Source organism: Netta rufina (genome assembly GCF_964035555.1).
Source record: "Netta rufina genome assembly, chromosome: 3".
Taxonomy (NCBI): domain Eukaryota; kingdom Metazoa; phylum Chordata; class Aves; order Anseriformes; family Anatidae; genus Netta; species Netta rufina.
This window is the reverse complement of record NC_140125.1, coordinates 58,923,014-58,932,362: the sequence shown is the minus strand read 5'-3', so window position 1 is coordinate 58,932,362 and position 9,349 is coordinate 58,923,014.

The following is a 9,349-nucleotide window of genomic DNA, read 5'->3' as shown; positions in this document are numbered from 1 at the left end:
CCCTCCTTTGGACACTTATATATTTTCTTATACTGTGGTACCCAAAACTGCACACAGTACTCAAGGTGAGGCCACACCAGAGCAGAGCAGGCCAATCACATCCCTTAACCAACTATCAATGCCATTCCTGATTCACCCTGGGATATGGTTGGCCATCCTAGTGGCTGAGGCACACTGTTGGCTCGTGTTCAGCTTGCTGTTGATCAAAACTCTTAAGAAGAAGGAAAGCAAATAGCAACAACAACAACAAAAAAAAAAAAAAAAAAAAACAGAAACAACAACAACTACAAAATCATAATTCACATTATCTAGTCCTTAAACATTCACTTCTTGTTTTGAAGTTAATTTCCTACGCAAAGGTTCCATTGAAACAGAAAACCTCATTGCAGCTGGCATTCATTTATTTTACTACTAATTGCTATTCATTTGAAATCCCACAGGTTAAAACACTGTGAAAATTGATTTGTGACTTTGAAATACAGTAGGCTTAATCCTATGCTAATAACAATGATATATTGCTTTTCACCGCTACCTGATGGTAGAAAGAAAAATATCTTCTCTTAGAAATGATGTCGTAGTTGTAACTCCAGACCTTTTTGTTATGCAACATTTCTACTCCTTAAAAAAAAATCTGTGTCTTATGTCTCCAATGCCACAGTGATGTGTACTCAGAAAGAACTGTAAATATTAACTAATGACAGTTGAATTACAGGGTTTACAGATATTTCACTGATTGAAACAAAACAGAACAAAACAAACAAACAAAAATCCAACACCCTGCAATATTATAGGAAATAACTTCTTTTAGATTTTCCATAGGATTTTCATTAAATATCTTCAATTTTTAAATTCTCTCAACTTCTAGTGTAATTCTAAATGTCTTTTAGCTTCTAAACCAGATCTGTTTTGCTCTTATTAAGCTCTACAACGTCTTCAGAAACATCATTTAACATTAGTACAATATTGCAGAAATAAACGTACCAAGACAGATGTTTTGCATATAACTTTTAATTAAGAATATATTTGAAAGATGTTATGTCCTCCTCAGTATTAAAAAAAGAAAAGTTGACTGAGGGTTAATTAACATCCTAGACCCTGTATGATGTTAGTGTTCATTTTACATTGTTAGATTCTTGCTAACAGAACTGTTTTGTCTTTAGGTTTACATTCTTTATTAGTATTACTATGATTGAATTTTAAAATATTTAATCAGTTTTCTTTTTCTCAGCTAATACCAATACTATTATAGAAGGGACAAAAATACACTAGAGTTAATTAGGATTACATAACAACTTTTATCCTCATTATGTTTTGTTAGCTCATAGTTGTCAAACATTTTTTTTTTTTCAAAAGTAAATGTCTAGACTTGGTGTATGTGTATTCTTCCACATTTAAAAGTAAGAAATTTATCATTCAAGTAGTCTCTTTCAGTTACATGTTTATGTTTTATTCCGAGTACAGCATTTTCAAAAAATAATTTTGTAAAACTGCTGTTGTGATGATGCCAGAAAAAAAATAAAAAAATAAAAAAAAATAAATTGTCTCAATCTAAAAACCAGGTCTATGAGCAGAGAAAGCACTTGCATTTTATCCGACCCTTGAGTCAGAAAATCCTTTCTCCCTGTGGGACTGGAGACAGGTCAGTATTTTGTGCCATTTTTTTGCCTCAGTATTGAGAGACTTCTGTTAGACTGAAAAGTTTCTGACAATCCATAGTGATATTTACTGTGTTATTGATGCTCACTAATGATAAAAAGAATAAAAGGTCAATTTATTTCATGCAGACCAGAAAACAGTTATGATCAGGTAACTACTTTTGATCAAGTACTCCAGGGTTTATAGCTTACCTCCTAGCAGTCAATGATTGTGTATTCGTGGTTCATAAAAACTATCATCTTTAATATAGCTGGAGAGGTCAGGTGAACCATACTTAAGAATGTTTCGCATGTATATCTTCAAGAATGCTAATCACTCAACACTGATTAAAATCAGAGAAGCTGCCCATTTTGGAAAAATAATAAAATAATATATCCTGAGAAGCTATAAGCATGCATGCAAAACTGTTGTGTGAAGATGAACCATTATTAACTGGAGGTGAGACAAAATCATTGTCTGTACATTTTTGAGATCTTGGCATGTTTGTCCAATACAAATTTCACATGAATATATTTATAATTCATTCAGGTAGTACAACTCAGCACTGAAAAATTAGAAAAGCACCCTCTCACCCCCCCCCCCCATAAATAAATAAATAAATAAATAAATATTTCCAATTATGCTTCCATTTAGACATTGTCAAAGTCCTTCATTACCTGATCCCTGATCATTCATTATCATGTTTTTTTTCAAGAAAAATTTGCCTTCATACATAGAGAGTTCTTTTTTTTTTTTTTTTTACTGTTGTCAGGGAAATGATCAGAAGTTTTCACTTCTACTATGGATTAATATTCTGTCAGTGCTCTCTACTCTGAACATTTTACAGACTGTTTCCTGGGACTGCTTCAACAAAATATAGGTGACATCATTGCAGGGTATTTTAGGGTGGCCCCATATCAGGATCCTCAGGGCACCAATAGGGCTGAATGGCCATGACCTGCCTCACCTGAAACCTCCCACCCCATGGGCCCACGAGCCCCATTTTATCTCAGTCTGGAGCCTTCGGTCCCCATCTAAGCTATTATGAAAGGGTGCCAGGGATTTCATAGGTACATTGATCAGAAAAGAAAGGCCAAGGAGAATGTACTCTCTCTGATGGTGAAGGGTGAAGAAGGGTGAAGAAGGGTGAACTGGTAATGACAGACATGGAGAAGGCTGAGGTACTTGACAACGTCTTTGCCTCAGTATTCACTGCCAGTCAGGCTTCCCAAGTCTTTTGTTTCCCTGAACCTGTAGATAGAGGCTGGAGGAGCAAACTCCCACCCAATGTAAGTGAAGTGCAGGTTTGAGAACACCTGATGAACCTAAACAAGTACAAGTCTATGGGGCCTGATGCCATGCATCGCTGGGGCCTGAAGGAGTTGGCTGATGTAGTTGCCAAGCCTCTCTCCATCATATTTGAAAAGTCCTAGAAGTAAGGCAATGTCTCTGGCAACTGGAAAAAGGAAAACATCACTTACATTTTTAAAAAGGATAGAAAAGAGGACCCTGGTGAGTCTCACCTCTGTGCCTGGCAAGATCATGGAAAAGATCCTCCTGGAAGTAAGGCACATGTAAGACAAAGAGGTGATCTGAGACAGCCAGCATGACTTCACCAAGGGTAAATCGTGACTGACCCATCTGGTGGCTTTCTACAATGGAATGACTGCATCATTTGACAAAGGAAGACTGACCAATGTCATCCACCTGTAATTCTGCAAGGTCTTTGACATAGTCCCCTATGACCTCCTGGTCTCCAAGTTGGAGAGTTATGGATTTTATGGATGGACCATTCAGTGGATAAGGAGTTGGCTTGATGGACACACCCAGAGAGTGGTTGTCAGTAGCTCTATGTCCAGGTGGAAGCCAGTGACAAAAGGTATACCTCAGGGATCTGTCCTCATACTGGTACTGTATAATATCTTTATCAATGACATAGATATTGGGATCAAGTACACCCTCAGCAAGTCTGCAGATTACACCAAGACAAATGCTGCAGTCAATAGAAGAGAAGGAAGAGGTGCCATCCAAAAGGACATGGACAAGCCTGAGAATTGTCGCCATGTGAACGTAGCAAGGTTCAGAAAGTCAAAGTACAAGGTGCACTTTGGCTGGGGCGATCCCAGACAGCAGTACAGTCTGGGAGGAGAACTCATTGAAAACAGCCCTGCTGAGAAGAACTTGGGGGTTCTGGTGGATGAAAAGTTTGACATGAACTGGCAGTGCGCTCTTGGAGCCCAGAAAGCCATCTGCAGCCTGGGCTGCATCAAAAGAAGAGTGGAGAGCAAGTCGAGGGAGGTGATTGTCCCCCTCTACTCTTCTCTTGTGAGACCTCACTTGTAGTACTGCATCCAGGTCTGGAGCCCCCAGTACAAGAGTGTTGATCTGTTACAGCAGGTCCAGTGGAGGGCCACAGAGATCATCAAGGGTTGGAGCACCTTTCCTATGAAGAAAGGCTGAGAGACCTGGGACTGTTCAGCCTACAGAAGAGAAAGATCCATGGGGACCTCACTGCCAACTTTCAGTACTTGAAGGGGGCTTTAGAGACGGAGAGCAACTCTTTTCTAGGAACTCTTTGCTCAATTAGATAGTGACAGGATGAGGGGGAATAGCTTTAAACTAAAAGAGGTGAGATTTAGATTAACAATTAGGAGGAAATTCTTTACTGTAGAAGGGTGTTGAGGCACTGGCACAGATTGCCCAGAGAGGTTGTGGATGCCCTATCCCTGGAGGCATTCAAGACCAGGTTAGACGAGGCCCTGAGCAACCTGATCTAACAGGTGGCATCCCTGCCTGTGCAAGAAGGGATGGAGTTAGATGATCTTTGAAGTCCCTTCCAACCCAAGCCATTCTGTGATTCAGCTCTCTCTTGAGCTCCTGGATGGACCTCTTGGGCTAGTGTCTTGTCTTCAGCCTAATTTGCTGCTGCTCCTCACTGGATTCTTTGGTCCTAGTTCATGGCTTGCTGTATCTGAGGCTGTCAATGAACCCTGTTACAGGCACTAGGCTCAGCCCACCATGTTCAGACCCTGTGAAATAGTGCCAGATTGCTGAGGGCCCATAGCATTTTTCCTGGGGAGCATCCAGGCCTCGCTGCTCCCTGACACCCAGGTATCCAAAAGTGAAGAGGAAAATTACTGTATTTCATAGAACCATAAAATCACAGAATCATTTAGGTTAGAAAAGTTCTCTAAGATCATCTAGCCAAACTTTTAACCTAGCACTGCCAAGTCCACCATTAAACCATGTCACTAAGCTCTACATCTACATGTTTTTGAAGACCTCCACTCAACTACTTCCCTGGGTACCCTGTTTCAATACTTCACAACCATTTCAGTGAAGAAATTTTTCCAATATCCAATATAAACCTCCTCTGGCACAACTTAAGGCCATTTTCTCGTCTTATCACTTGGTACTTGGGAAAAGAGACCAATCCTCACCTTGCTGTAGCCTCCTTTGAGGTAATAGTAGAGCATGATAAGGTCTGCTCTGAACATCCTTTTCTCCAGGCTAAACAACCTATTTCAGCAGTAGCAAGTACTAGAGTCATAATGACTGGTAGAATTAAGGTTACATTGGCAACGCCTGCCTTCACAAATGGAGGCAGCTTCTCACTCAGAAATCTTTCTGTGGCATTTATTTTCTGCACATTCTCTATGTAAAGGTGATCTCTTTGGCTTAAGCATTTTCTAGAAAAATTCACAGGGTTCACATTTTCCTTTGGAAGACATTACTTTTGAAGTAACTAAGGGACTTAGCTCTACTTACATCATGAAGGACTTAGAAAAACCTTTCTTGAATGTTTGGACATTAATTTTAGGGTAGTATTTCATCGCTAGTTCTTTTATTCCTAGATCTAAGGGAATTCCTTACTGGTTCATACATAATGATATGATTGTATCAGTGTATCAATGTATCAATGATTGCATCAGGATATGATTGAATCAATGTAAATGAAGAGAAAGCACACACTGTTTTCTGAAAAGAGGATACAGCAGCCAGTAATCTTCCTAATATTGAGTGTCTTTGAGTGTAAACTTGTTACACTTTAAAGTTACACTTTAAAGTGTAAACTAAAGTTACACTTTAGCAGCTTTCCTTAAAAGACCTCCTAATGGAGGACTCTGGTCCTTTAAGTTACACAAGTATTCACTTTACTGTAAAGCATATACACATTAAGTCATGAGCCTGTCTATTGTTTCTTTCCACCTTGGATGAATTAAGAAAGTAGTAGACTGAATATATAGGCATTAGTTTTCGTATTGCTTAATGGTATGACATCGGTACTGACAAGAAGATATGAGAAGTAAGACTGTGGCTTGCTCAGAGTAGTACAGTACAGTAGAGTAGCAGTACAAACAGGATGCCAATCTAAGTGATGAGTCTTTTCCTTACATGTCCAATGTCTCTACATTCTGATGCAGGGCACAAATCAGTTTTGTCCCTCTAAACCCTGCAGTACAAAATTTACTTTCATCACCTATAGACTACATTCAAGAGACAGCAAAACATAATTTGAAAGTAGAATTAAAGGTTTGGATTTCCTCTTAGAGATAAATGTTATCCAGTACGGGTTTTATTCCATTTTGAAAGTCAAGCTGAAATTCAGCTGCTGCAACTGTATTCATCTCTTTGCCATCTCAGCAAGTTTGTCCTGTGTAAATATTGTGATCTTAATAAATAAATACTGAAGCTCAGCTGGTGTTGGCAAGATATCACTGTTAGGCTGCTGCAGCCCTGCTATCACTAGTGAGTGTTGCTAATTATTCTCAGAATTGGGAAATATAAGGAAGAGGAATGCAGAGGAAAGTCAACAGAGGTTGTAACAAAAATAAAAGGATGTCTGCATCAGTTCAGAGCAAGGACCTCCAAGCATCATGAAGGAAGGCATTTCACCAAACTAGGTTATGAATTATTTCCTTATCAAAATAAGTTTTAACAGCCACACTAATATAAATAATTAGCTAAATATTATCTCCTTAAAATTAATACCATTTGTTTGAGGATCTGGATAGGCTGCACCGATGGGCTGAGGTCAACTGTATGAAGTTCAACAAGGCCAAGTGCCGGGTCCTGCACCTGGGGCGCAATAACCCCAAGCAGAGCTACAGGCTGGGAGAGGAATGGTTGGAGAGCTGCCAGGCAGAGAAGGACCTGGGAGTGATGGTGGATAGTCGGCTGAATATGAGCCAGCAGTGTGCTCAGGTAGCCAAGAAGGCCAACGGCATCCTGGCTTGTATCAGGAACAGCGTGACCAGCAGGGCTAGGGAGGTGATCGTCCCCCTGTACTCAGCTCTGGTGAGGCCGCACCTCGAGTACTGTGTTCAGTTTTGGGCCCCTCGCTACAAGAAGGACATCGAGGTGCTTGAGCGGGTGCAGAGAAGGGCGACGAAGCTGGTGAGGGGCCTGGAGAACAAGTCCTACGAGGAGCGGCTGAGGGAGCTGGGCTTGTTCAGCCTGGAGAAGAGGAGGCTCAGGGGTGACCTTATCGCTCTTTTTAGGTACCTCAAGGGAGGCTGTAGCGAGGTGGGGGTTGGCCTGTTCTCCCACGTGCCTGGTGACAGGACGAGGGGGAATGGGCTTAAGTTGAGCCAGGGGAGTTTTAGGTTAGATGTTACGAAGAACTTCTTCACTGAAAGGGTTGTTAGACATTGGAACAGGCTGCCCAGGGAAGTGGTGGAGTCACCATCCCTGAAAGTCTTCAAAAGACGTTTAGATGTAGATCTTAGGGATATGGTTTAGTGGAGGGCTGTTAGCGTTAGGTTGGAGGTTGGACTCGATGACCTTGAGGTCTCTTCCAACCTAGAAATTCTGTGATTCTGTGATTCTGTGATTTGAATGGGCAAGTGACAAAATTTGGAATATTTAAGGAAATTTAACAAAATACAGCACAGATAAACTAGCAATATAAAAGCCTAGAATGAATGAGTCCACTGGAAGAAATATACCCTATTTTTTGCTCCTTCTCTGTTTTGCTGGGAGTATGTTAGTAATCTGTCTTTGAATATAAAAGAGGCACCATTTTGCCATTTTGGCAGCTGCCATAACAAGGAAGTGGATAGTTTTCAACTTATATAATGTCATTCATCAGAGAAGCAGCATGTGAGCTGACACCTTTCTAGCTAGATAATAAAAATAATAATAAATGATATATATATATATAAATAGATGGCAGCTGAAGAGAGTGACCACAACATTCCGTGTTGATTGTTCTTATATTTTCTTTTCAGACCTTTGATACCTGTCAATACTAATGCTGTTTTGAGACGTGCTAAGTTGAGTGCAAAGTAGCTGAGGCAGAGTACTTCTCAAGTTTCTTCACTTATTTTGAAGAAAAATATATTCCAAAATTAATGTGTAAAATTACTCCAGTGTTAAAACTCTTAGATGTATTAAGTAGACATGATGTTGAAATAACTGACAGCTTCAGAAAGGATAAATTAATAGTGGGTGTCTCCAAACACTACTTACATATCAAAGTAACTTCAGCTTCAGTTATTTTAGGAGGAAAACTACAACACATTTTCTGTTTCTCCATTTCCTCTTCTAAAAAGGGAAGTCAAAAGACATTTGAGACAAATTTGATGCTGAAATGAGTTTCAATTATGTGAATTATTTTTTTTTTTAGTCATTCTAGTAATTCACATATGCTCAGGACAGAAATTCTAGGTACCATACAGGAAATTACTGAGTAACACTAAAAATATTGAATAAAGAAATGAAGATTTCCAATAGTATTTCCAATAAAAGCAACAAAAGTAAAAGTATAGAGGTACAGTTATGCTAGGACTCAAAGAAACAAACTGAGGCAACTGAATGAGTTTGGATCTTTTGTAAGTAGGCTAATAGGGTAGGAGTATTATAAGGTAATACACTAATAACAGGTATGTCTCAGTATGATTGAAAGAAAAGGGAAATGATGAAGAAAGAATGTGGAGGAAGCATTAAAAATATGTGTTAGCCATCAAAACCTCCCTGACTTTTAGATTAGAATGTTATGTTTCATAAATATCATCTTAATTTGAGCAGTTGAAAGAAACTAAAAAGTGTATGAGCTTTGCCCATGCATGTATGGAAAAACTATAGGGAGCTTGGTCCATTACAAAGGAAAATTTGTGAAATTGAATTTCTTTTTTTTTCCTTCAAAATATGTGTATATCTTGTACAATACTTTGTAAGACATGACACAGAAGTGTGTTTTCAGGTACTGTTTAATTCCCATACTAGCAGGCACATAGCTCCTGGTTTGAATACTCTTGTGACTGTTATAAATAAAAAGATTTTATTAACTACAACTCCACCACTGAAATAATGAAGATTTCCTTAGGCTCTTAATGTATTTTGGATAGTTAATTAGTGAATACTATTCAAAAATGAATCCCAAATCAGTGTTATTTCCTGTTTTCCCAGTATTTTTATATTTTTTTTTAATGGTGTCTAAAGTGATAGAGCAGCAGTTTCAGATCTCATGTGGTAATTGAACATTTTTATTTACTGGTAGGCTGTTGCCTCAATGAGAACACAAACTGACTAGGGAGTTCCCTAGCCAACACAGAAAACAATAGAAATAGTTTAAAATAAGCCCAATGAGGAAAGGCTTCATTATGATACCAAAGAGCTGTTAGTCAGAGGAGATGGTTCTCATGAGACAAGGAGAAAGCTGAGGCATTTATTTATTTATTTATTTATCTTCTAAACTACATGTGGATGAGAG